At 39.2% G+C, this 27,643-nt stretch overlaps 1 long non-coding RNA gene across 1 annotated transcript in view; it reads left to right on the top strand.

The window, feature by feature from the left end:
• LOC128776494 (uncharacterized) overlaps positions 1 to 27,244 on the top strand; it is a 51,178-nt gene extending 23,934 nt beyond the window's left edge. The window contains exon 3 of the long non-coding RNA XR_008421556.1: positions 27,122 to 27,244. This is a non-coding gene — a long non-coding RNA (uncharacterized LOC128776494). The remainder of the gene's footprint in view (positions 1 to 27,121) is intronic.
• Positions 27,245 to 27,643: the final 399 nt, after the last annotated feature.

Below are 27,643 nucleotides of genomic sequence, written 5' to 3'. Positions count from 1 at the left end.
AAAACACCAGCCTTCCCCGTGTACAGACCACCAGCTCTCCACAGGAGAATTCCTTTAGCCTGATCCTGTGTATATCTTTAATTCCCCCCCTCTCTGTTGAGGCCCCAGCATGTCTCCCAAACTGAACAGAAACAGTACTTATATACATGAACCAACCAGAAAGTAAAGCAAGCATTATATAATAAATCAATTAAATGCAACCAACGGTTAATTCATATTATGGCCTGTATTTGTCACAGGATAACAGCAAAAGGAAAATATCTATTCAACCATAAAAAAAAAGAAGGAAATTTTGTCATTTTTAACAACATGGATGGACCTTGAGGGCATTATGCTAAGTGACATAAGATAAAGACAAACACTTCATGATCTCACTCACATCTAGAATCTGGAAAAAAAAAAAGCAGATTTGTGGTTACCAGAGGCAAGGAGTGGGGGAGATGGGGGAAGGTGGTCAAAGGGTAGAAACATCTAGTTATAATATAAGCAAGGCCTGGGAATGGAATGTATAACATGGTGACTATAGTTAACACAACTATACAGCATATTTGAAAGTTTCTGGGAGAGGAAGTCCTCAAAGTTCTTATCACAAGGAAAAAAAGCCTTTTTTTTTTTTTGTATTTATATGAGATATTGGATGTTAACTAAACCTACTGTGGGAATCATTTCACAACATGTGTAAGTCAAGTCATTATGCTATACACCTTAACCTTATAGAGTGCTGTATATCAATTACATCTCAGTGAAACTGAAAAAAAGAAAGTAAAATGAGGAAAAGGTATAAATTTCAGACAAAATGAATAAAAATTTCTCCAATGTAGACAACTTGTTATCTCAAGAGAATTGACAGAAATACTATTAAAAATAATATCAGATACAAAGAAAGGAATGCATTACATGTCAAGAATTAATGGCGTAACTCTCTTCACGATATATATACACTAGTCACTGTTCAAGAGTTCTGGGGGGATAGCGCTCAAGGGTTCCTCGTCTCTAGCATGTACAAAATAATATTGCTTCTGACAAGGAATTTCTTTGGATTACTGCTTAAATAATTTGGATTCTGAGACATATTCACATTACAATTCCTCCTCTCAGAATGCAAAATAGGGTTTCATTAGGCTTCGTGATGAACAGGATAAAACTTTTCTAAAAACCTAAAAGTAACATTATTCAAAACTCCCAGTTGAAGATGTTTGTGGCACGCACTTCTGTATGGCTCATTTAAGGCCTCTGCTGCCACTTGGTTGAGATGAACGAGCACCGAGAACAGGAGTGAACTCCCAGATTTGCTGCTATAATTCACCTGAAGACAGATGCCCAGAAGGCTGGATGAGCAGAGCACAACCTGTCAGGTTCTGCTTTGAAGGTTGAATCTTCACAGTGAAAAGAAACAAACATCAGAGGAATAAAATGCAAGACTAGTTTGCTCCAAATTGCAGGATCCAAAGATTACCATATTCCTTTAAGTTTAAAGTGTAACCTCTCTCCTCCCATGCCAGCTCCTCTTCTAAGCACCCTTGTAGATAATTTTTCTAAAGGCTCTTGAGCATTCACCATTTTCACCCCAAAGTGTCTTTGTCTAAGTGACCGTGCCTTATATTTTTATGAACGTGAAAAGAAAATTTCATGACTTTATTCCTATCTTCCAAAATACTTACAGCTCCCTAAACTCAAAATGAAGTCTTATCCTGCCTCAAGCTGATCTAGCATCTTTCCTGAGACACCATTCCTAGAAGAGTCGCGCTCAGAAAAGCTCGGAGAAGGTGTGCTCAATATCAGTCTTCCGATTTTTTTTTTTCAACGTTTATTTTTTGTTTATTTTTTGTTTTTTTTTTTTTAATTTTTGGGACAGAGACAGAGCATGAACGGGGGAGGGGCAGAGAGAGAGGGAGACACAGAATCAGAAACAGGCTCCAGGCTCCGAGCCATCAGCCCAGAGCCTGACGCGGGGCTCGAACTCACGGACCGCGAGATCGTGACCTGGCTGAAGTCGGACGCTTAACCGATTGCGCCACCCAGGCGCCCCTCAGTCTTCCGATTTTAATCTCAGTTCTCCTCATGATGGATTGGATGTTATTTCCTATAAGATATACAGATTTTATATGCATTAAAAAATATATTTAAAGACCCAATTTGCTACATATACTCGATCTTATTGCTCTAAAAGTCTTCAAAATCAATGACCAGATAAATCAGGATAACCATTTACAATCATTATGACAGGCCAAATCACAACGATCAGGGTTCTGGAAGTAATCCGATCAGCAAAGTTTCAATTTGTCTAATTCACTAATAATAATCCAACCATGGTTTGAGCTCCTTTGGACATTTTTGTTCCAAACTAAACTTGCAAAAGTAGACAGAAAGAAGAAAAAGAAAACATGAAACATCCAAACTGAGTTCACATAGGATTATTTGAGGCACTATAGAGTGGTAAAGGTAGGAGACCACTTGGCAAAGCCTGATTTTGACTCCTTGGTCTGTTACCTACTGTGTGACCTCGGGCAAGTTACTTAACCATTCTTGTGCCTCAGAATAATCTTCTTGCCTATGAGCTGGAAGAAACCAATGAGCTGGACATGATCTGGGCCACATCTTACCTCATCCAGTGGGGGGGGGGGGCGATGAGAATGGAGCTACTCTTCACAATCAATCACTGGACACTTGTCACCAATATGTTTCATCTGTGGGGCCGCAGACTTATAAAATGAGATGGTTTAACATCCTGTTTTATTAGACTAGCTATTATAATTATCTTGCATGCAATTATCCTTGCATTCCTGTAACATTTTATCACACATTACTTTTTCTAGCTATTATGTTCAGAAAAGATTTAAGAATCATAAAGCAATACCCAGAGTACCTGGGTGGCTCAGTCCATTGAGCATCTGGCTCTTGATTTCGGCTCAAGTCATGATCCCAGGGTCATGGGATCAAGCTCCGCGTCAGGCTTCACACTGAGCGTGGAGCCTGCTTGAGGTTCTCTCTCTCTCCCTCTGCCCCTCCGCTCCCCTCTTGCTGTCTCTCTCTCAAAAAAAAGAGGGGGTGGGGAATATCCATATGCTACTTTCACCGATTGTAAACATTCTGCTGTGTTTGCTTTCAGCCTCTCTCATACATATGTATAAGCGTGTGTGTATAAACATACATTTTACTGAATCATTTGGGACTGGGTTGCAGATATCATGACCCCAAATATGTCAGCATGTCTCTCCTAAGAACCAGGATATTCTCTCAAATAACCACAATACAATTATCTCCCTCAGGAAATTTGATATTAATTCAGTATAATTTTTCCAACAAATGTTCATTATAGCAATATTTATTTTCTGTTTGAGCATCAAATCTGGGATCGTGCATTACATTTAGTTATATTATGGGACTTGTTATAATATCACCGCCCTAAATTTATCATTAGTCTGCCAGTATTAGGCTAAATTATACACTCCTGATAACACATGCTACATGTATTAATCCTACACTTTTGGTATAGACACTGTTCTCAGAACATAAAAGGGACTTGGTATCTATCTGATGAAAAATTACTTGGAAGTTATTTGTCAGTTTTTTCCATATTAAGTGCCGTAACAAGCGAGAAATTTAACATGATGATATTTCATATTAAAAGCACTGGAAGGGACTCAGAAAATATTTTGTCCTAACCCTCTCTCCTTAGATAAGATCCCAAAGAGTAACGTGCCAATATCACAGTCAGAGAGAGCCAGAGCAGGACCAGAACCACGTTCCCAACTCCCAGTACATCCTGCACTCAACCATGCTGCGTTGGCTTTCTCAGCCACCCTCAGAATCCATTATAAATATGTAACATGCAGCTTCCTTGCTCCCCGTCTATTCATCTGAGCGACTTCACTGATGAAAGGAATAAGCATAATTTAGTATCTTGTGTTACCGTTCTCTTGTCTGAGCCATTCACATTTAGAAAAACAAGGCCCTGAAACAACCTTTCACAACTGAGATAGACGTGGACATGCCAAGCACTGTGCATCAAACAGCAAGCTCTTCTCCATCATCACATGGGGCATTGTGCAGTGTTCAACTGGAGTGCCAGAACATGAATATCACAATCAATTTAACAATTAGCATTTTCCAAAACAATAGACACATTATGGGTTGGAACCGTAGTGTTCGCTTTAAACAGAGAGCCATTGAACCTCCACTTAATGGTTGCTTTGGTCCCTTTTATGTGGGCTTAATGAACAAGGATGAACATTAGGGGAAATTTTATTTGGAAAATTCATTTTAAAAACATATTTCATTCAAGCACTATAATTTTCTGTCTTTTCCAAAACGACTGATAAAGAAAATAATATGGATTTTGTGGATTAAGTCCCTTACTGATTTTCAGTGGCATACATACAAATTCCCTGACGTTACAATATAATGCACAGTACAGTGTTATAACAATATTATATAAATTAATACATATTATTATTTTACCAGCTTAAAAAATGGCTTATATTAAGAGGAACCCAATTCACATTGTATTTTATTTCACAATTTTACCCTAATAAAATTAATCATTTCATGTATCAATTGTTAAATTGCAGTTTTTCCTGTGGTAGGAAAAGGGAAGCAGAGTTTCTCTGAGGTTTAAAAATCAAAGAGATAAATTCCATTTTATTCCTAGAGGCATTAAGCAGATAGTCTGTAGAGTACTGCTCACTTGACCAAGGCTTATTTTTTTCCTGATAAAACATACAGCTATCAATGCCACATGTCACCTAGTCTATAAAACAGTCAAATAAGGGGAAAGAATGCTTTGGGGGAGGGGAGGGAGAATGATTTTTGAACAAGAAAGAGGCTAATTCAATTCTGAACCTCAGAGTGGCAAACTTGGTGTAGTTTAAGCAGAGTTTGGGGGGGATTTTGGTGTTGTGGTTGCTGTTGCTTTATCCATGTGTTTCCTCTTCTACCAGACTGAAGACAATTTGAGAGCAGAAACTATCCTTTCTGCCTCTACCCTCCACAGTATTTCACCCAGTGCCTTGAATGTGGGAACTGCTTAATAACTGCTAGAGGGAGGAAGGAAGGTGGGATGAAGAGAAGGAGGGGAATCAAGAAGCCTTTCAGCAAAAAGATAAGATCTTGTCTCTTCCTGTTGTGTAACTTCTGCTCAGACTGTTTGCTTGAGCACTTTCCTTGCCTGCACAATCCCTCTTCCTCTTTCTGGCACACAGCGAATCTCCACTCTCACAAAATGCAGCCAGGATGATTCCTCTTCCAGAGCTTTTTACCACTTACCCCTTCTTGCCTAACCCCTAAGTACAATGTTCCTGATTGACACCTGAGAACCTGAGGGTATTAGATCTCTAAAGAGATTTGAGGTGCTTTAGTCCAGCTCCCTTATTTAAGAGGTGAAGAAATAGAAACATAAAGAGTTGAAGTGATTTGTCCTCCTCCCTCAAACAGCCAGGTCATAACACAGGCAGCTCTGGAAAACAGACTGTTTTAGACTCCTGATATATTTTTTTTCAATGAAATGATTTGAAATGATTTCAAACATTCAGAATAGTTTTGCTGCCTCTGTGTCCCGTTACCTTCAGTTATTTTAGAATGTACTTCCTACAAGTAATATTTTCTCCTGCAAAGTCCCAATATAATAATCAAAATAAAGAACCTAGGGGATGTCTGGGTGGCTCGGTCAGTTAAGCGTCCAGCTTCAGCTCAGGTCATGATCTCACAGCTCATGCGTTCGAGGCCAGAGGCGGGCTCTGTGCAAGAACTCGGAGCCTGGAGCCTGCTTTAGATTCTGTGTCTTCCTCTCTCTCTGCCCCTTCCTTGCTCACACTCTGTTTCTTTCCCTCTCTCTCTCTCTCTTTCTCTCAAAAATAAACATTAAATTTTTTTTTAATAAATAAACAAAATAAAGAACTTAATATTAATTTATTACCACCATTTAATCCACATACAAGCTTCCCCAACTGGGCAAGAGTATGTGTCTTAGCAAAAGGTTCCAATTGAGGACCCTATCTGGTGACCATGTTTCTTGAATCTGCTGCAATCTCAAACGGTTCCTTGGGGTTTCCTTGGCTTTCATGACGTTGGTAACTTCGAAAATTACGTGCCAGTTGTTCAGATAAATATCTTCCACTCTGGCTGTCTGATGTTTCCTCATGATTATGTTTGGGTTATCTGTTTTTGGCAGAGATATCGCGAATGTGATGCTATGGTCTCATTGCACCCTATCAAGCGCTATGTAATTTTGCTTTGTCCTGTGTGTTAATGTTCACCTTGATCACTTGGTTAAGTTTTGTGTGGCAGATTTCTTTACCGAAGAAATTACTCTTCATCCCTTTGTGAAGGTAATTTAAGAGCCTATTCTACTCTTCATCAAATTTTCTACCACTTCATTGCATCCATTGATGTTTCTTGCCTGAATTATTATTATGATGGTTGCCACATGGTTTTCCTCTTACTTTTTATACCTTAAGCAGTTGGTAGTCTACTGTAAGGAACATGTTTACTATTATTATTTGTTTTGATGCTAAACCTGTCTCTTGTTTGGCCATCTGGATTTCTATGTCTTTTTGAAATGTCCTCTTCTTTCTTTTGAGTACTTCCTTATCTTCCATCATACTGAGATACCTCACATTTATTATGTAATTATCCTGATCCGTCCTAGAATCCGCCATTTCTCCAAGGCATCCCAGTTCTTGTACTGGAGCATGGATTTTAGGTTTCAGCATCTGGGTGACACAAGAATATCATTGCTCTTAAGCTCTCTCTTTGGATACAGGTAGTAAATATATGTGTGTGTGTGTGTGCATGCACATATGATATAGATATACACACACACGTACATCCTGATCAATATTTATTTATATAGGTATATATCTATCTATACTTACATACTGAAAACCATGAGTTCAAACCAATACCATAATTCCAAATTAACCCCATGGGTTTGTTCCCTTTTTTTTTTTTTTTTATCTTTCTCAGTTTCTTACGATGAGAAACTTGTCTCCCTTTATCTTCATTATACTCTCTTATTCACTCAGTCACCACAGGGTAACCAGTGCCCCCAGCAAACCACCGCACCACTAATCCCATGTGGATGCTCCCTTACCACCCCCTCCACAGTCGCCTCGCCCCTGCACAGGTGCCGTCTGCATGCAGGGCTCCAATCCGCACACAGATGCTGCTGCCATCACCTTTGTCTCCCACCAGGGTGCCCTCCTCACCTTGTTCTCAGCCCTCATATCCCATGGTGGCTCGCACCACCGGTGCCCGCACACAGGGAGCCTCCTCCTCCCTCTTGGGCTCTGTATTCCTTGGCAGGCTATGCACATGCCCTTTGCACCCTCCACAGCCCCAACGCCACAGGCCAGGCCATAATCATCCCACAGGTGGACTCTTCACCCAGTCGGTCTTCTCCACCCATTTCTGGGGCTTCCATAAGCATTCCACCTGTCCTTCCCTGTGCAGGAAAACTGCTTATCCCAACCCCTCTCAGTGGGGCTTCAACTCCCCACCCCAGTCAGTGCAGACACCATCCTCGACCTGCTCAAGCAACACCTGTCCTGTGTCACTGCCTTTGCCACTTACAGCTGCCCGCTTTGCTCAGCCCCACCTAAGAGCTTTCAGACTGAGAGGGAGGAAGGGAGAACAGACTCTGAACTTAAAGAATCAATGTCCTACCTAGCTATTATTTGTATCTCTAAATATCTGTATTGAATACACATTAGCAGTGTGTCTCTATTAAAAATCTAAGAAAGATAAGTATCCTATCTATTCACCAGATCACATATATTCTTTGAAAAAGATACCAACGCACAGGACAGAATACTGCATCTTCTGGGGTTCTCAACAAACATTCATTGGCTGAGACAAAAACATTTCTGTTATCAAATGCATAGCAGTGCAATTGAAATTGAACTTCATATCATCTTTTGTGATAGACATCAATTATATATTGTGAATTATAGTTGATGAATTAGATACAGATAACGAAGTGAATTAATAAACTTAATCCAAGTATATTTTGGCAGTCGTTCGCTCCACCTTTTTGTATTCTAGCCATAAGCACCAAAGAAAATTCTCTTCTTTTAGTAGATATTTTTAATGAAAACTCTATAGTGAAGAATGTTGGTTTATTTTGAACTAAATCATCTCAGTAGACCACGGTGACACAATTGTGGCTGAAATCTATGCCATCAAATTAACAATAAAAATGTCTATTTTTTTTAAATGATTTGATTTGAAATGGCCATAACCTTCTGTCATAAGACGAGCCACTTAAAATGAATTTCTTCTTATGTCTCAGCATTTGCAACACCGAAGGAAAATCTATTCTTATAATAAACCCATACTGAAGGAATAAACATTTAAAATAGTTGATACCAAATATTAGAAGCCTAAGTCAATATAAACCAGGCCATTTTATTTAATATATAATTGAATATCTTCTAAAAACTTTGGTTACGATTTGTTTGAAAAGTGAAGTTCTGTCATGGTTTCTGTTGGTGCATGACTATCTAAATATTACGAGAGCCTCATGCACGATGCCGCATATGCACATAGAAAATAATGGAGACACGTGACCCGTTTTAGCATTCAGCTTTGAGGTGATTGGAAGCTTTACAAACTAGAAAATAGGGGGAGAACTGGGAATTGCTGGAAGGGAAATGGACAGTTTCCATCTACCTACACTCATAAACTAAAATTAATTTGATAGAAGTTAGATCAAGAAACTGAACATTGGAGAGGATTTACATGGTAATTTAATGTTGTGATTTGTACTGCATTGAATTTAACATTTCTCTCAACACGCAGGATACTTGGATATTCTTTGTCTAAATGTCTCGAATGGACACTGCTTTCATTGTGTGGGTGTGAACTAAGAAAGTATGGACAACTTAACCACCTTCTGACTCTCCAGACTTTTCATAAGTTTGAAGTTTTGAGAGGCTGGGTGAAATCTTGCTCAGCTAGTGAGGGTTCTGAAGTTTAATTTTAGCTCCCTTCACTGCAGGTGGTCATGGATTTTATAGGCTTTCTCCCAGAAAGAAGGCTTTTATCAATTCACCAGTGCCCACGCTTCTCACAGTGTTTTTCCGGCATAATCCCCCCCCCCGCCCCCCAAATGATTTAGCGATCCAACAGGCAGCTCCAGGCTTGGGTGCAAAGTACCCTTTTCCTCCAAGTGGGTTCCTGCATCTGGCCAGACTCCGCTGGGGAGTCTCTACCATCAACTAGCCTGTAACAACGCACATTGTGATTCTAATCAGATTAGTCTGCTTTAATCACTATCTTTATTTCTGTGGCTTATTTTATACTAATTAAAGCTTGTAAATTTTCCACTGCAAATTCAATTAACAAAGCCACTCGTCTTTGTCAGGCATCATCTTTCTTGTTTCATCCACATATTTAAACAGAGTCTGAAGCCCGCAGGTGATTCAATTAAACCTCCATTCTACAAGGCAGCAACTACACCTATCTCTGACGAAGGACAAGCCTTCACTTCCTCAGAAGCTTCTTTATACAATGACAGCCAGGACAACCAACATTAAGAAACTAGTCCTGGGGTGCCTGGGTGGCTCAGTTAGTTAAGCATCCAACTCTTGGTTTTCGGCTGAGGTCATATCTCACAGTCTGTGGGTTTGAGCCCTGTATCAGAGCTTGCTTGGGATTCTCTTTCTCCCTCTTTCTCTGCCCCTCCCCAACTCATGCTGTCTCTCTCTCAGAATGAATAAATAAACCTTAAAAAACAAACAAACAAACAAACAGCAACTAGTCTTACTAGGCACCTGAAGTGATCTGGACTGGCAATGACTTAAATTTGTAGGGTCCAGTTCCACATCTGCAATCCCACCATAAAATACTAAAATAATCATTTTAATCAACAAACTTGCCTGAGGAGGAGAAAATCAACTTTACTTATATTGCCTGGATGGAATTGATTTAATTGGTTAGGTTAGCCAGAAAAGTCTTTCCAAATTCTCATATTGATCCAGCTTTATCTATAATGTTCTGAAATAAAGACAACTCAGATTTACCCCAGTTTTCAAAGAGATTATATTTGCAAAGCTATTTGCTAAATTATTGTTTTCAATATAATGTCACAGGTGGTGAGTTTTCCTGGTTGACCCAAAGAATATATTTAGGGGCGTCTAGGTAGCTCAGTTGTTAAGCATCCAACTTCGGCTCAGGTCCTGATCTCACGGTTTGTGGGTTTGAGCCCCATGTTGGGCTCTGTGCTATCAGCTCAGAGCCTGGAGACTGTTTTGGATTCTCTGTCTTTCTCTTTCTCTGTCCCTCCCCCACTCATTCTCTCTCTCTCTCTCTCCCTCTCTCTCTCTCTCTCTCTCTCTCAAAAATAAATAAACATTAAAAATTTTTTTCAAGAATATATTTAATCCATAGCTACTGTTCTAACATACTGAAACTATTCACCAAATACTTACAGCTTGAAGCAGGTAATCTTAACTCACCAATCTGAGCCCAGACCGTGCAGCTTCCTGCCTCTCATCTACTTCCAAGCCCACGCATTTGCTAAAATATTCCAAATGTTTTCATAACAGTGATGGCAGCAGAGAGTCTAACATAGATAGTGAGAAAAAAGATAAAAATGAATTAATTTTGACTATTATGAACTAGGAATTAAAGCTTCATCTCCTACCAAAACGCTGATAGCTGCTTGTGATGTTTTTTCCAGAAAAAAATACAGGAAAACACTTGTGTGGTTTGATTATTTATACAGGAGTGGTGAATCCTAATGTCAGGATGCCCTGGTGCTTAGACTTAGGTAAAGAGCACTACCCTTTCAATGAAGCTCTAAGGTACAACCTTCAGGTTTGGTCTTTATGATCCTGAAGATCTCTAAGATTATTCTGTTCTAAAAGTAAATCATGTTAAGATAGGAAGGGTTGGAATTGAAGGTCCCTAAATGTTCTAATTGAGGAAATATTTTGGACTCTTTTAGTTTCCCCAATCTAAAAGTTTTGTGATCCTAAGGAAAATTATAAGGAACCATTTTCTTTCCCTATGTCCTTAGTCTTTGGTGTTAGCTACTGGATGAGATGTGGGCTCTATGGATTGGAAATCTGTGGAAGAATAAGTCCCAGTGACCCCAAACTGTTACTTTGAAATAACTGGTTTGCTAAATTTTGATTGGTTCATACTCAGAAATTTGGTTCTCTTCATATTTGAAGCAGGTAATTTCACCATGTTGCCAAAACCTGTGGTAGATTGACCCCAGCAGTACCTTCGATTAGTTCATACATCCTTGTATTCACTTTTGGCAAAACTCTTCCAAATTATTGTTAGTCTTGGCTTTGTTACTGGTTTTGGCCAATGGGACAGAGGATACGCTAGCAGAGAATTGAAAAGTTTTCCTTCTAGAGTTGTTGGTACTCTGCCACCATGGAAACAAGCTCAGGCTACCCTGGAGGATGGTGAGAAACACATGACCCAGTTACCCACCACTGCCCCAGCTGCCATCCAGTCAACCTCCGGAAGGAGAACTACCAAAGGGGCTGGCAGCTGACCACAGACACATGAAAAAGAGCCAGAGAAAAACAAATTGCTCAGCTGAGCACATCCCAAATTGCTGACTCCTGGGGTTGTGGGCTAAATAAATGTGTGTTCTATTAAGCCACTAGTTCTGAGGTGGTATGTTATGTTGCAAAAACTGATTTACATAAGAGCCAGTAAGAAGATCCTAACACATGAGAGAAGTGTAAAGGAAAAGATGATCTCTTCTTTCATAATCTTCTAGGATTAGAAATTAAACCATTGCCTACAGTGGAAGAAGTAGTACAGGGATAATGACTTACAAAAGAACAAAGGGGAACTTCAGAACTTATTATAAACTTCAGAACTTATTATAAAGCTACAATAATCAAGGCAGTATGATCAGCATAAAAATTGACATATAGGTCAATGGAACAGTATAGAAAGTTCAGAAATAAACCTAATATTTATGGTCATTGATTTTTGACAGAGCCAAAGAAATTCAATGGGGAAAGGACATTTTTTTCAACAAATGGCAATGGAATTATTGGATATTCATATGCAAAGAAAGCAATAATAATAATCTTAAATCTTTATAGGACACCATACACAGAAATCAACGAAAAACGGATCATAAACCTAAATGTAAGAGATAAATCTGTAAAAATTCTAGTGGAAATGTGAGCTAAAATATTTTTGAAATTGTGTTAGGCAATGATTTCTTAGATGTAACATTAAAATCATGATCTATAAAAGAAGAATTGATAAATTGGACTGCATCAAAATGTTAAAACTTTTGTTTTTCAGTAGATACCATTGAAGTTAAAAGACAAGCCCTAGCCTGATAGAAAATATTTTCAAATCATGTATCTTACAAAGGATTTGTATCCATAATCTATGAAGAACATTGTACACTAAAACTGTAGTAGGTGACTGATGTCAGCCTTTTGTGACCTTTCCATGCCCCGTGCCTTCTGTGACTCCTTGATACCTGAAGGAGATACCAATAACAGGAAGGACTGGCTTATAGGAGAGGGGAGATGATGGTGGAGTAGAAGGACCTGAGGCTTGTCTCATCCCATGAATACAACTAGATAATTATTAAATCATCCTAAATACCCCAGAAATAGACCTGAAGCCTGGCAGAACAACCTCCTTGACTAATGGGAGAGAAGAGGCCACATCAGGGATGATAGGAAGTGCAGAGATGTAGTTTAGGGGAGAAATGGATCGTGGGTACTGTGGAGAGGAGGGAGCCATGGGCACAGAGAAGAGTGAGAGAGAGAGGAGCATGCAGGGGAATGCACAAGGAGAAAGTTTCCCCAAGGCCACTGGCTTGGAAATGAGAGGGGCTAAATTTCATGAGTTCTTGCAACTAGTAGGGCTTAAAGTCTAGAGTTTTAAAAGTCAGCAGTTTGACTGAGATAGAGCACGGAGGGCACTGTGCTGCTCCTGGAAAGTAGGCAGGCAAAAAACCCCGGAAGCAGACAGCATGGAAACAATGATCTGAAAAACGCCTGGGGTACACAGCTGGGAAATTATCTGATTTCTTGGAGCATGTCTCTGAGAGGCAGTGTTCATGGAGACACCTCTTAAGGGAAAAAAGGAGCTGACTGGAGCCATTTCCCTCTCCTACCCCTCAGCATAAAGATAGAGCCACCTGCAGGAAGCAGGCCAGCACCTACACTGGCTGCCTAACTTGCTTATACCAAGCCCCAACCCCATGTGCTGTGGTGAAACTACCCCTCTCTGCCAAGTTTGCCTTTATCCCAATGGGGCGGGCCCTTCCCCCAGAAAACCAGCACAAACCCCTGCCCACACCACATCTCCCAACCAGAGAGTTCTGCAGGGCCTTAGTTCTCCTGAAAGTAGTATCAGATATCACTTCACAAGCAGACCAGAGCACACCTAGTTAAAGCTCACCACACTCAGGCCAAGGACCAAACACTGCCCACAACAGGCGAGGAGAGCCTCTGCAGACGACCAGCCTGAAGGACAGAGAAGCCACAACACAACAGCAGAGTGCAGGCAGCACACACCAGAGACACTCCCTGAAGTGCCAGGCTGTGGACACTACATGAGCTCTTCTTCATAAAGACATTATGTTGAACAGCAGAAAACATAACTGTCTTTTCTAATACACAGATGAAGGCAGAGACCTAGACAAAATGCCAAGATGGAGGAATTTATCCCAAATGAGAGGATAAGATTAGGCCATGGCCAGAGATCTAAGCAAAATAGATATGGTAACATGCCTGATGGAGAATTTAAAGCAACAATCATAAGGATACTCACTGGGCTTGAGAAAGGATAGAAATCAGGGATACCCTTACCACAGAGATAAAAGAGTTTAAAAAATGAGATTGGAAACAGGCTTGATACAATGAAGAGCAGGCTGGAAGAAGCAGAGGAACAAATTAGTGACCTAGCAGACAAAATAATGGAGAATAATGAAGTTGAACAAAGGAGAGAAAGAATTATGGAACATGAGAATAGACTTAGGGAAGTCAGTGACTCTATCAAATGTAATGACAATCCCAGAAGAAGAAGAGAGAATAAAAGGGGGCAGAAAATTGCTTAAGGATGTAATAGCTGAACACTTCTCTAATGTGGGGAAGGAAACAGATATCCAGATCCAGGAGGCACAGAGAACTCCCATCAAAATCAACAAAAGCAGGTCAACACCAAGGCATATTATAAGTAAATTTGCAAAATATAGTGAAAAAGAAAAAAATCTTAAAAGCACCAAGGCAAAAGCCATCCTTAACTTACAAGGGAAGACCCATAAGGCTTACTGGAGATTTCTCAACAGAAACATGGCAAGCCAGAAGGGGATGGCTTGATATATTTACAGTGCTGAATAGGAAAAATCTGAATCTGCTGAATAGAAAAAAACCAAGCATACTCTGTCCAGCAAAGCCATCATTCAGAATAGAAGGAGAGATAAAGAGTTTCCTAGATAAACAAAAACTAAAGGAGTTCATGACCACTAAACCAGCCCCGCGAGAAATATTAAAGGGAACTCACTGAGTGCAAAGGAGAGACTAAAACTAACAAAGACAAGAAAGGATTACAGAAAATGTTCAGAAACAACAAGTAATAAAATGACAGTAACTATAAATCAGTAATTACTTTGAATGTAAGTGGACTAAATGCTCTAATCAAAAGACGTAGGGTGTCAGAATGGACAAAAAAGAAGACACATCTATATGCTGCCTACAAGAGGCTCATTTTGGACTGAAAGACACCTGCAGACTGAAAGTGAGGGGATGGGGAAACGTCTGTCACACTAATGAATGCAAAAGAAAGCAATACTTATATTGGACAAACTAGACTTTAAAACAAAGGTTGTAACAAGAGATAAAGGAGGGCATTACACCATAATAAAAGGGACAATCCAACAAGAAGATCTAACAACTGTAAATATTTTTTCACCCAACATGGCAGCCCCCAAATATATAAAACAATAATAAACATAAAGTAACAAATTGATACTGATACAATAATAGTAGAGGGCTTTAACACTCCACTTGCATCAATGCACAGATCATCTAAACAGAAAACAAAGAAGGAAACAATGGCTTTTAATGACACACTGGACCTGATATATTCAAAACATTCCATCCTAAAACAACAGAATACACATGTTTCCCAAGTACTCATGGGACATTCTCCAGAATAGATCATATATTAGGTCACAAATCAGGCCTCAAAAAGAAAAGGAGGGAAAACTTCCAAATTCATTCTATGAGGCCAGCATTACCCTGATACCAAAAACTTGAAATCATACCATTCAAATTTTTCTGATCACAATGCTATAAATGAGAAGTCACCCACAAGAAAAAATTTGGAAAGACCACAAATACATGGAGGTTAAACAACATGCTAGTAAACAATGAATAGATCAACAGGAAATCAAAGAAGAAAATTTTAAAAAATACAATGGCCCAAACCTTTGGGATGCAGAAAAAAAGTGGTCCTAAGAGGAAAGTATATAGCAACACAGAACTACCTAAAGAAGAAAGAAAAATCTCAAACGCCCTAACCTTATACCTAAAGAAGCAAGAAAAGAACAATAAACGAAGCCTAAAGCCAGCAGAAGGAAGGAAATAATAAATATTAGAGCAGAAATAAATCATATTGGAACTAAAACAAAAAAACAAACAAAAAATAGAACAGATCAATGAAACCAGGAAATGGTTCTTTGAAAAAAATAATAAATTTGATAAACCTCTAGCCATACTTGTCGAAAAAGAGACAATACCCAAATAAATAAAATTACAAATGAAAGAGGAAAAATAACAACCAACACTCACAGAAATACAAACAATTATAAGTGAATACTTTGAAAAACTAGATACCAACAAATTGGACAACTTGGAAGAAATGTATAAATTCCTAGAAACATATGAATTATGAAAGTTAAACAGGAAGAAATAGAAAACCTGAACAGACCATAAACCAGCAGATAAATTGAATGAGTAATCAAAAAACCTCCAAACAAAATTCCAGGGCCAGATGGCTTAAGAGGCGAATTCTACCAAACATTTAAAGAAGAGTTAATACCTATTCTTCTCAAACTATTCCAAAAAGAAAAGGAAGAAAAACTTCCAAATTCATTCTATGAGGCCAGCATTACCCTGATACCAAAACCAGGTAAAGACTACTAAAAAAGAGAACTACAGGCTATATCCCTGATGAACACAGATGCAAAAATTGTCAATAAAATTGTAGCAAACTGGATCCAACAATACATTAAAAAATCATTCACCATGATCAAGTGGGATTTCTTTCTGAGTTGCAAGAGTGGTTCAATATTCACAAATCAATCAACATAATACACTACATTAATACAAGAAAGGATAAGAACCATATGACCATTTCAATAGATGCAGAAAAAGCATTTGACAAAGTTCAACATCGATTTGTGATTAAAAAAAAAAAAAAACAACCCCTCATCCAAGTAAGTTTAGAGGGAACATACCTCAACATATAAAGCCCATGTATGAAAAACCCATGGCTAATATCATCCTCAGTGGGGAAAAACTGAGAGCTTTCCTCTACAGTGGGGAACAAGACAAGGATGTTCCCTCTCACCATTATTATTCAACACAGTACTGGAAGTCCTAGCAACAGCAACCAGATAACACAAAGAAATAAAAAGCATCCAGATCTGTATGGAAGAAGTAAAACTTTCACTATTTGCCGATGACATGATACTCTATATAGAAAACTTGAAATATTCCACCAAAAACCTACTAGCACTGATAAAGGAATTCAATAAAGTTGCAGGATACAAAATCCACATACAGAAATCTGTTGCATTTCTATACACCAATAATGAAGCAGCAGAAAGAGAAATTAAGGAATCAAACTCATTTTTAGTTGCACCAAAAACAAATCAGATACCAAGGAATAAACCTAACCAAAGAGGTGAAAGACCTGTACTCTGACAACTATAAAACACTGATGAAAGAAATTTAAGAGGACACAAAGAAATGGAAAGACATTCCATGCTCGTGGATTGGAAGAACAAATATTGTTCAAATATCTATATTTCCCAAAGAGATCTACACATTTAATGCAGTACCTATCAAAATGCCAACAGCATTTTTCACAGAGCTAGAACAAACAATCCTAAAATTTGTATGGAACCCAAAAGACCCCAAATAGCCAAAGCCATCTTGAAAAAGAAAAGAAAGCTAGAGGCATCACAATTCCCAACTTCAAGTTATATTACATAGCTGTAGTTATCAAAACAGTATGGTATGGGGGGGAAAAGGCAGCTAGATCAATAGAACAGAATAGAAAACCCAGAAATGAACCTATAGCAATAACTCTTTGACAAAGAAGGAAAGAATATCCAATGGGAAAAAGTCTCCTCAAAAAATGATGTCGGGAAAATTGGACAGTTACATGCAAAAGAATGAAACTGGGCCACTTTTTTACACCAGACGCAAAAATAAATTCAAAATGGATTAAATACCTAAATGTGAGACATGAAAACATAAAAATCCTATAGGAGAACACAGGCAGCAACCTGTTTGACATCAGCCTTACTGACTTCTTTCTAGGTATGTCTCCAGAGGCAAGGGAAACCAAAACGAAATAAATTATTAGGACATAATCAAGATAAAAAGCTTCTGCACAGGGAAGGAAACATCAACAAAATTAAAAGGCAGCCTACAGAATTGGAGAAGATATTTGCAAATGGCATATTCAATAAAGGATTACTATCCAAAATATGTAAAGAGCTTATAAAACTCAACACCCAAAAACAAATAATCCAATTAAAAAATGTGCAGAAGTCATGAATAGACATTTTTCCAAAGAATACAGCCAAATGGCTAACAGATACATGAAAAGATGCTCAATGTCACTCATCATCTGAGAAATACAAGTCAAAACCACAATAAGATACCACCCCAACCTGTTAGAATGGCTAAAATCAACAACACAAGAAACAACAGATGTTGGTGAGGATGTGGAGAAAGGGGAACCCTATTGCACTGTTCATGGGAATGCAAACTGGTGCAGCCATTCTGGAAAACAGTGTGGAGGTTCCTCAAAAAGTTAAAAATAGAACTTCCTTGTGATACAGCCATTGCATTACCAGGTATTTACCTAAAGAATACAAAAATGCAAATTCAAAGGGATAGATGTACATGTTTATAGTAGCATTATCTGCAATAGCCAAATGATGGAAACAGCCATACTTTCCATCACCTGATGAATAGGTAAAGAAGAAGTGGTGGCAATGAGATATACCACCTCATATCTGACAGAATGGCTAACACTAACGACTCAGGCAGCAACAGATGTTGGCAAGGATGCAGAGAAATATCTGTTTTGCACAGCTGGTGGGAATGCAAACTGGTTCAGCCACTCTGGAAAGCAGTATGAAGGTTCCTCAAAAAATTAAAAATAGAACTACCCTACAACCCCGCAATTGCACTACTAGGTATTTATCCAAGGGATACAGGTGTGCTGTTTCGAAGGGGCACATGCACCCCAATGTTTATAGCAGCACTATCGACAATAGCCAAAGTATGGGAAGAGCCCAAATGTCCATCGATGGATGAATGGATAAAGAAGAAGTGGTATATATATACAATGGAGTATTACTTGGGAGTCAAAAAGAATGAAATCTTGCCATTTGCAACCACGTGGATGGAACTAGAATGTATTATGCTAAGTGAAATTAGTCAGAGAAAGACAAAAATCATATGACTTCACTCATATGAGGACTTTAAGATCCAATACAGGTAAACATAAGGGAAGGGAACCAAAAATAATATAAAAACAGGGAGGGGGACAAAACATAAGAGACCCTTAAATATGGAGAACAAACAGAGGGTTGCTAGAGGGGTTGTGGGAGGGGGGATGGGCTAAATGGGTAAGGGGCATTAAGGAATCTACTCCTGAAATCATTGTTGCACTATATGCTAACTAACTTGGATGTAAATTAAAAAATAAATAAATTATTAAGAAAAAGGAAACTTCAACAACAACAACAAAAGAAGAATGCCTATCAATGCATTATATAATGCAATATAATTCAGCCATAAAGAATGAAATATTGTCATTTATAATGACACAGAGCTGGAGATTATATTGCTAAACAAAATAAGTCAGTCAGAGAAAGACAGATACCATATCATTTCACTCATATGTGGAATTTAAAAAACAAAACAAGGAAAGGGGAAACAAAAGAGAGAGGCAAACCAAGAGACTCTTAACTGTAGAGAACAAAGGTTGACAGAAGGGAGGGAGGTGGGTGGGGGGCATGGGTGAACTAGGTGATAGGGATTAAGTAGTGCACCTGTGATGAATGCAGGGTGATGTATGGAAGTGTTAAATTAGTGTATTATATACCTGAAGCTAATATAATACTGTGTGTTAACTAACTGGAATTAAAAATAAAAACTTAAAAACATAACAGGAAGAACTGGAAAATCAGTTAAGCAGAGGCATGCAAATGATATTTTTGAATAATCAATTATGATAGAAACATAATTTATTAAGCTCACCTAGGGGTCTTACACATGTCTCTGTGGAAATCAGTAAACCTTAATTTTATCAACCAAACCGTATGCCTTGTGACACACAAATATTTGGAGAAGTGTTTGCAGGCGTGTAAACCCCATTCCCCTGTTGACATATAATCCCCTATAACTCCAGAGCTATTCTTCAGAGCAATGCGAAGGACTGTTTCCTGGGCTGTGTTCTTACTAAGGCAATGAATAAAGCATTTACTAACCTACCCTGAGTGCCTTCCTTTCAGTTGACAACATCTACAACTCATAATAAAAAAACCAAACAACCCTGTGGTGGCTGGGTGGCTCAGTCCAACTCAGTGGGTGACTGGGTGGCTCAGTCCAAGCATCCAACTCGGTCTTGGCTCAGGTCATGATCTCACGGTTCCATGGGTTCAAGCCCCACATCAAGCTCTGAGTCAGCAGCACAGAGCCTGCTTGGGATTCCCTTTCTCCCTCTCTCTCTGCCCCTCCCCGCTCATACTGCTTCTGTCCCTCTCAAATAAAAAATAAAACTTTAAAACAAACAACCCAATTTAAAAATGGGTAAAGGATATGAATAGACATTTGCCCAAAGAAAATATAAAAAATATCCAGTAAGCATTTGGAAAGATGCTTAACATCATAAATCTTTAGGTAAATGCAAAGCAAAATCATAGTAAGACATAACTTCACGCACTCTAGAATGGCTCTAATCAAAATTCAGATAATAACAAGTGTTGACGAGGAACAATTGGAATCCTCATACATTGCGGAAGGGAATGTAAAATGATGCGATCACTTTGGAAAGCAATGTTTCTTTTAAAAAGTTAAATATAAACTTAGCATCTGGAATAAAAATTCCACTCTTGGCTATCTACCCAAGAACAGTGTAAACTTAAATCTGCACAAAGCTTGCAACTGAATGTTCGCAGCAGCGTATTCATGGTAATCCAAAATCAGAAGCCCAAATGTCTACCAACTAGTGAACTGATAACAAAAGCAATGCTGTATATCTATACATTGGCATACTGTTCATACTGTTCAGCAATAAAAAGGCATCAGCTACTGACACATATACAACACAGGTGAACATCAAAATCATCTAAGTGAAAGAAGCATTCAAAAAAAGACCCCCTGTTGTATTATTTGATTTGTGTAAAATTTTTACACATGATCTTAGCCGAAAGGCCAAGAAACAATTTTTGGATAAAATTTTTAGAACAAGCATATCTGTAGAGCTGAAAGCAGTCAGTGCTTGGCCTGGGGCTGGGGATCGGAGAGGCGATTGACTACAAATGGACATGAGGAACTTATTGAAGTGCAGGAAAACATTTTAAAACTGGGGTGTAGTGATGATTACACAGTTTTATAAATTCACTAAAAAACATTGATCTCCACACATACAACGGGTGTATTTTCAGATAAGGAAATAATACCTAAATAAAGCTTGATGGTTAAAAACAAACTTTGGCTTCTCTCTTGAAAGAGAAAGAAAAAGGGGTGCCTGGGTGGCTCAGTTGGTTAAGCGTCTGACTGTTGATCTCTGCCAGGTCATGATCTCACCCTTCTTGAGATCAAACCCTGAGGACAGAGCCTGCTTGGGATTCTGTCTCCCTGTCTCTCTGCCTCTCTCTCTCTCTCTCTCTCTCTCTCTCTCTCTCTCTCAAAATAAAGTTTAAAAGAGAGAGAGAGAGAGAAGGAATTGGTGAACACTTGAATACATTTGACTTAGAATTTGACTATAAATAATAGTTTTAAAAAACTGACCCACTCTTAGGCCTCCGTGTGTGTATATGTGTTAATGAGCAACGTACTGACATAATAACACTATTTTTTTCCCTTGGTGTTTCTGAGGAAAGTGGAAACTTTCATTATATAATGATTCCAGGTGCAAGGGTTTGGGGGGGGGGGTGCAGTTGGCCTTCTGGGGAATTTGTGGCTGTCCACAGAGTGTCTGGGCGGTCAACAGGAGGGCACATGACGCACATATAACAAGGGCCTGGGCTGACACTGGTGGTTCCGTATCTGTGAAAACACTTTCCCCAGCCCTCTCCCACTCCCCATTCTGTCAGTGCCCATCAGCACCCCTTGGCATGGTCAGTGCCTCCCCCCACCTCTGTCCAGATGCCCAGCTTCAGGTTCCTGTGAGGAATATGAAGGTGGTCTTCATGAAGCATATGGTTCCGTTTTGTTGATTTGGTCCAGTTGTTTGAAAACATCTTGTCTTAAAAAGCATGCTATTTATCATATTTCACTATCTTTCAGTAGAAGTTTGAAGAGGGGGAAACAAATCAAACATTTTCTTGATTTAATCTTAGTTTCTCAAATTTGAGAAATTGTTTTATTACTTTACAGGGGAAAAGAAGATTGCACCCCCTTTTTTGTTTTACTACATCTGTAAGAGCATGCATTGTTGTGATAAATTGAATCTGGCAAGGATTAAAGGAAAATTCTCCCCCTAAGTGATCATGCAGCTTAAAGCAACATCAGTAGGTCAACTAAACCATCCCTCTGCCAAAGACAGACGGTGCTTAAACCACACCCAGACAAATGAAAGTTTATTCTATTTTTAAAGATTTCCAGGGGAGAGGATCATTGGAATTTTTGCCCCTTAAGGCATTTAGTCTGTCTGAGAAATTCATTTTACATAGGAACATGATAGAAACAAAGAGAACACAATTGTCTGGCTGCCAAATCCTAGGATTTTTATTATTATTATTATCATCATTCTGAAATACAAAGGACAGAGTGGAAGATAAAATTCATGCACTGTGTCTGGTATGTTTCCGATTAATGAAACAGACTCTTATATTTTATTAAGGTTAAGTAACCGAGCCCAGCCAAGAAGCGGAGTTTTACATTTTAATTTGGGGAATTTTGACAATAATAAGGCTGCTGAACATAAAGAAGTTAAAGCCAAGAACTGTTTTCTCTAGAATTCTATGCTTTTCTTCAGCTGTTACACTAAAGGAATTGTAGTTTAGCCAGTGAGAACCTCATAAATTTAAAGTATTTATGGGGGCATTTTCAATTATTATTCTGAGATATAGAACATCCTCTTGCATAAATGGAAAAGTCAGTTCACAAGTGGTTTAAAATGAGAAAGACTGAATAACAAAAAAGTTATCTGAATATACACACACACACACACACACACACACACACATATGTATATATATAGCTTCTGGGCATATTTTAATTTAGAAGAAATCAATGCTTTTCTAAAATAATTTTAATTACTCAAATTGCCCATTGTCATTATGAGCTAAGCCTCATTCTTTTTCTAATTAAATGTGATCATTTGCTCAAATTGTTCTCTTCTCATTGGGTAATAGGCACAAACTGACCTTGTGAGAAGATCTAACTTCCCAACAATGAGTATTTCCCCTCACTCCAGTTTGTGATTAAAAAAAATAGGCGGGGTTGTTGGGGGCGGGGTGGGGTGTGTGGAGAACGAGCCAGTTTCGTAAATGCCCCCCGGCAGTGAGAGAAAATGCTTACTCCACACTCTCTGATGTAAGGGCCAGAGCTGAGAAGGAGGGAGTGGAGGAGACTGTCTGTCTGAAGGAGGAGCTAGCTGGCCGCCCAGCCTAGCCCAGATCCCAGGCCTCTGAGCTGCTGCAGAAAGCAACTCTGCAGGATTCGCTCCCTCTGTTCTCCTGGCCACCAGCCCCTCCCTTCCTCTCCCTTACCTTCACCCATGTAGACAGGAGCTAATATATAAACAAATGTATGAAAATTCCAAAGTTGAGTTTTGTCCAAGGTAAATCTTTAACCCTTCTCTCTCCCATATTTGCCATCTCACTCAAAAAATATTATAGCATACATGTTAGTCATTTGACTTCCTTGGGAGTCATAACCATTGGGCTCTTTAAAGACCAGGAGCATGTTGGGAAACTGAGGCAGAAGGGAAAGAAGGGGCCAGGAAGTGAGGAGACCTGGGGACATAGTCCGGAGGGGGAAAGGTGACCCCAGTGAGGATGACTGTGTGACTGTGACCACAACCAACTCATGCCCAGGAGCAAAAAGAAAGCAAGGCTCCCATTTGCTCACTTGGAACCCCAGGGGCTGTGACGTGGGCCCAGTGTGGGGGGCAGAAGTTGCCACGGGAAGACAGGCGTGTGGACTTTGGTTTCTGGTCTTGGCGCTCATGCTTTTTGCATGCGCACAGAAACTCTATGCCCAGGTCAGTCTTCAGATACCACAAAAGAAACTATAGAGTTCTAAGAAAAGTCAAGGTATAAACTGGCTTAGAAATCTTTGAATGCCTTAAAAGTCACACAACATTTAGAGCAGAGGAAAGCCAGAGATAAATATCGGTTTTCTTTTTTTAAGTTTGTTTATTTGATTTGATTTGATTTTTATTTTTATTTTTATTATTTGACAGAGAGGGAGAGAGAGAGAGGGAGTGAGGCAGAGACAGAGGGAGACAGAGAATCCCAAGCAGGCTCCATGCTGTCAGTTCAGAGCCCTATGGGGGGCTCGAACTCACAAACCACGATATCATGACTTGAGCCAAAATCAAGAGTCGGTTGCTTAACAAGCTGAGCCGCTCAGACGCCCCATGTATTAGTTTTCATGAGTTCCATCATAAAGCATATTTTTTTCTAGATCAGAGAAAACCCATTGAACAGAGATTAAAATATTCTTTTTGCAGTTTGGTTAATTCACTGATGATTTAAATAAAACATGGTTAATTCTAGGTTAAAGAAGATGTGCAATGGGCTAGAAGTAAGCAAACACCACTGCTGTTTGTGATATCCCGGCAGGGGCACAATTCTTATTCTGATTCTAATTCTAATTCTAATACCCGGCAGGGTAATTCTAATGGTAATAGAAAAGCAAAGCAGGAGAAAGACTCAGGTAAGGTAGGTCTTTGGAAATTATTTTCAACAAAAGACCTAAACAGAACTTGGCGTTTTCCTTCAAAGTACACAGTCGTAAAAAAGAATGGAAGCACAATTAAGCCCCCAAATGCTCTACATTCTTTTCCTGTTGTAGTATTATCAGCCTTTCTGATTTATACATATTTATTATCAAAGAAAATTGACCTTGATTTCACATCACAATTTAGCAACCCACCCACCCCCCACCCCCAAAAAACTGCTATCTCTTTGAAAGAAGTTATTCCATGCTAAGGCTCGGTTGCATGTATCAACAGTTTAATTTTTGTCTGGAGTTTTTAAGTGGCAGTTAGGAAACAAGAGAGGACTCACTCTTTGAAAAGCAGAGCAGTGTCTGGCCATGTGCGTCTTCGGCTCCCTGGGAAAGTGATTTCAGATGGTCGGTTGTGGATGGCTCAGACTTCCTCAGCTCCCTCCCACACAGGCAAAGCATGCCTTTCCTGGGGCAGTAGGTTGAGAGAGGAGAGCTGTGATGTGCAAGGGTAGAGTCAGTAGTCACCTGTCCTCTCCAGGCTTCCAGTGCATTCCATCTAATCCCTAGCAGCCTAGAAGCAGGAGTTTAGAGTCACCCTTTTTTCCATCAGCGAAGAGGACAAATTTGGGAATTTTAAAATGGAAGAAAAAGTGGTATTATGGATATTTAGACCTGAGATAAACACCTGGCATGGAGGGGAAAGGAGGAAGGGGAGACGGGAAAATGGTTTTTTTGGTTTTGTTTTTGTTTTTTTTACTAGTTTAGAACTTTGCACGAGGTTTTGACTTAATAACTTAATAACTTTAGAACTTCTAATAGCGTTCTAAATAAATTGTTAGTGTCAGAAGGAATTAAGTAAGTGTTATTTACCTAAGAAAAGCCTTGTTTTCACTCTGTATTATTTTCTTATTTGATTTCTATGAAACAAGTTTCTCAACAAAGTGAAGATTTGCCAAGAGAACGAGCAACAAATACATGACAGTGCTGTCACATGGGGTGCCCTCTGTGTACGGTCACAGCTGGCCTGGTCCTTCTCTCCCACAGCAGTTACGCTCTGTTTCCCACAAGGACCCCAAAGTCTTCCCGCTGCCCCACCGAGGTTGGAATGGCCTTGGCTATAGTGCAAAGGTAGAAAGGAGACCATCTCATATACAGAAACAAAAATTGAACGAGACAAACCTGAACTGCAAAGCAGTCAGGCAGGCCCAGCCGAAGGGCCCAGGGTGCCGCCTTGCCACAGGATGTACTGCAGCCGGCAGCCTCCAGCTGAAGCCAACCTCAGTAGCCTCTTAATTCCAGACACACGTTGCTGTAGTGCAGCCACACCCACAGCAAACACTCTCCCATGGGAGTTGGGCGACACCCCCACCTCCAAGAAAAGAACTGTTGGCAAATAAGTTGATTTAAATCCTGTGAGGACAATAGTAAATATTAATGTTTCCATTTGCTGGGATTCTGAAACATGTCGGCCATCGGGAAGGGAGACGCTGTCCTCGATCACAATTCTGTAAGATAAGTAACCCACTCCTTAGGAAACTACATGCCAAAAAATTAAATGACTGGACTGTATCCACATAATCACCAAGTTGCAGAGGTTGTATTTGAACCTAATATTTCTGACTCTCCCAAGTTTTCACAACATCACTATGGATCTTTTAAATAATAATGCTACAAGATACCATTTATTGAGCACCTATTGTGAACCTGGTACTCTACTACACACTTTCTGTACATCGTCATATTTAATCCCCAACAGAATCTTTACTATTAGATAATGTTACTTTCTATGTTTGACCTCGTAAAGGTAAAATGTTTGATGACCTAGGTAGGTAAGGTTTGGGGACGGTTATTATCAGTGTTATAGTAACCATGATGGATCTTTGTCTCCTCATTTTGTTCAGGGAATAGATTGCATTTAATGTTGTCTATGTCTTGACAATTGTATAAGGCTTTCTTGAAATACTAGCTAACACTGTGCTCTTTGTGCATCTTTGACCCACAGGGAATAATGACTGCATTAAACTGGTGATATTGATTGAGAAAATAAGTTTTGGAATCATCCCAATCTGGTTTAGAATCTAGGCTCTGTCACATAAGCTACATGGCCTTGTAGATACTCTTTAATATTTCTAAGCTCCCATTTCCCCATTTGTAAATTATAGATAATAATACCTAACTCATAAGTATTCTCGTTGTGCAAATCAAATCAAGCAATGTCCATAAAACACTTAGCACTGTGTCTGGCATCTACTAAGTGCAAAATAATTGGTAGTTGTAGTTATTTTACAACAACGAGTAATCACATTTTATTGACTGCATCAATTAGAATTCAATATAGCTGCCTTTAACAGAAAAAAAAAATGTCATTGCCTAAAGAAGAGAGATGTGAACTTCTCTCTCATGTAAAAGCAGCACAGAACAGGCCACCAGGACATATATGGTGACTCTGTGGTATCATTAGGGAGACCCAAGATGTTGCCCTTGTTCTGTCATCTAGGCAATGGCTTCCATTCTCAACGTCAGTTCATGTCCAAGGTGATTCTCTGGCTTAAGCCAGCACATCTGAGTCTTGGACCTAAAGGAGGAAAAAGCTTCAGTTAGCTTCCCAAAGTCCCATGCCAACTCATTTGCTTCTTTTTTTTTGTTTGTTTTTTTTTGTTTTAGTTCCATGACCTTAGTTCCATGATGTGATCTGTTACATGACCACACCATGCTACAAGAAAACTGAGAAATGTTCTCTTTTATTCCAGGACAAATTATGCCCTGTTAAAAGTATCAAGATTTGTTTCTAAGGAGGAAGGGAAAAAATGGATGTTGGAGGAAGCAGGTGACAGTCTCTGCGACACTGGTAAGAATGATAGTACCCTGATCAGAGCATGTCAGGGCTGATGGAATATTCGTGAGCCCTTAGTTCCATCATTTCATTTTAAAGATAAGTAAACTCTCATCCAGGGAGATAATGGGATATATGAGGGATTGCGTGGTGAATCCGTGGCGGTGGCCAAATAAAACTCAGATCTCTGACTTCCAGGTGGGCCAGTGTACTTTCTGCCAAATTCATTTTCATTCTAATAAATGACTTTGGGTTTTTGAAAATCCCCTTTTAGAGAGATATTACCTAAGTCTTTATATCAAGGCTTCTAGTTCTCATTTTGTCTCTTGCATTGGTTAATAGCTGGTCACTAGTCAACGTAGAACATATTTGCCATTATAAGTAGTGTTTATAATCACTAATAGCCATTTTACCAAAGGCAATAAGTATAATCCTGTCA

This window comes from Panthera pardus, unplaced genomic scaffold, assembly GCF_024362965.1.
Source record: "Panthera pardus isolate Hobbes unplaced genomic scaffold, ASM2436296v1 HiC_scaffold_13, whole genome shotgun sequence".
NCBI lineage: Eukaryota > Metazoa > Chordata > Mammalia > Carnivora > Felidae > Panthera > Panthera pardus.
The sequence above is the reverse complement of the archived record's forward strand: the minus strand, read 5'-3'. Positions and strand labels throughout refer to the sequence as shown.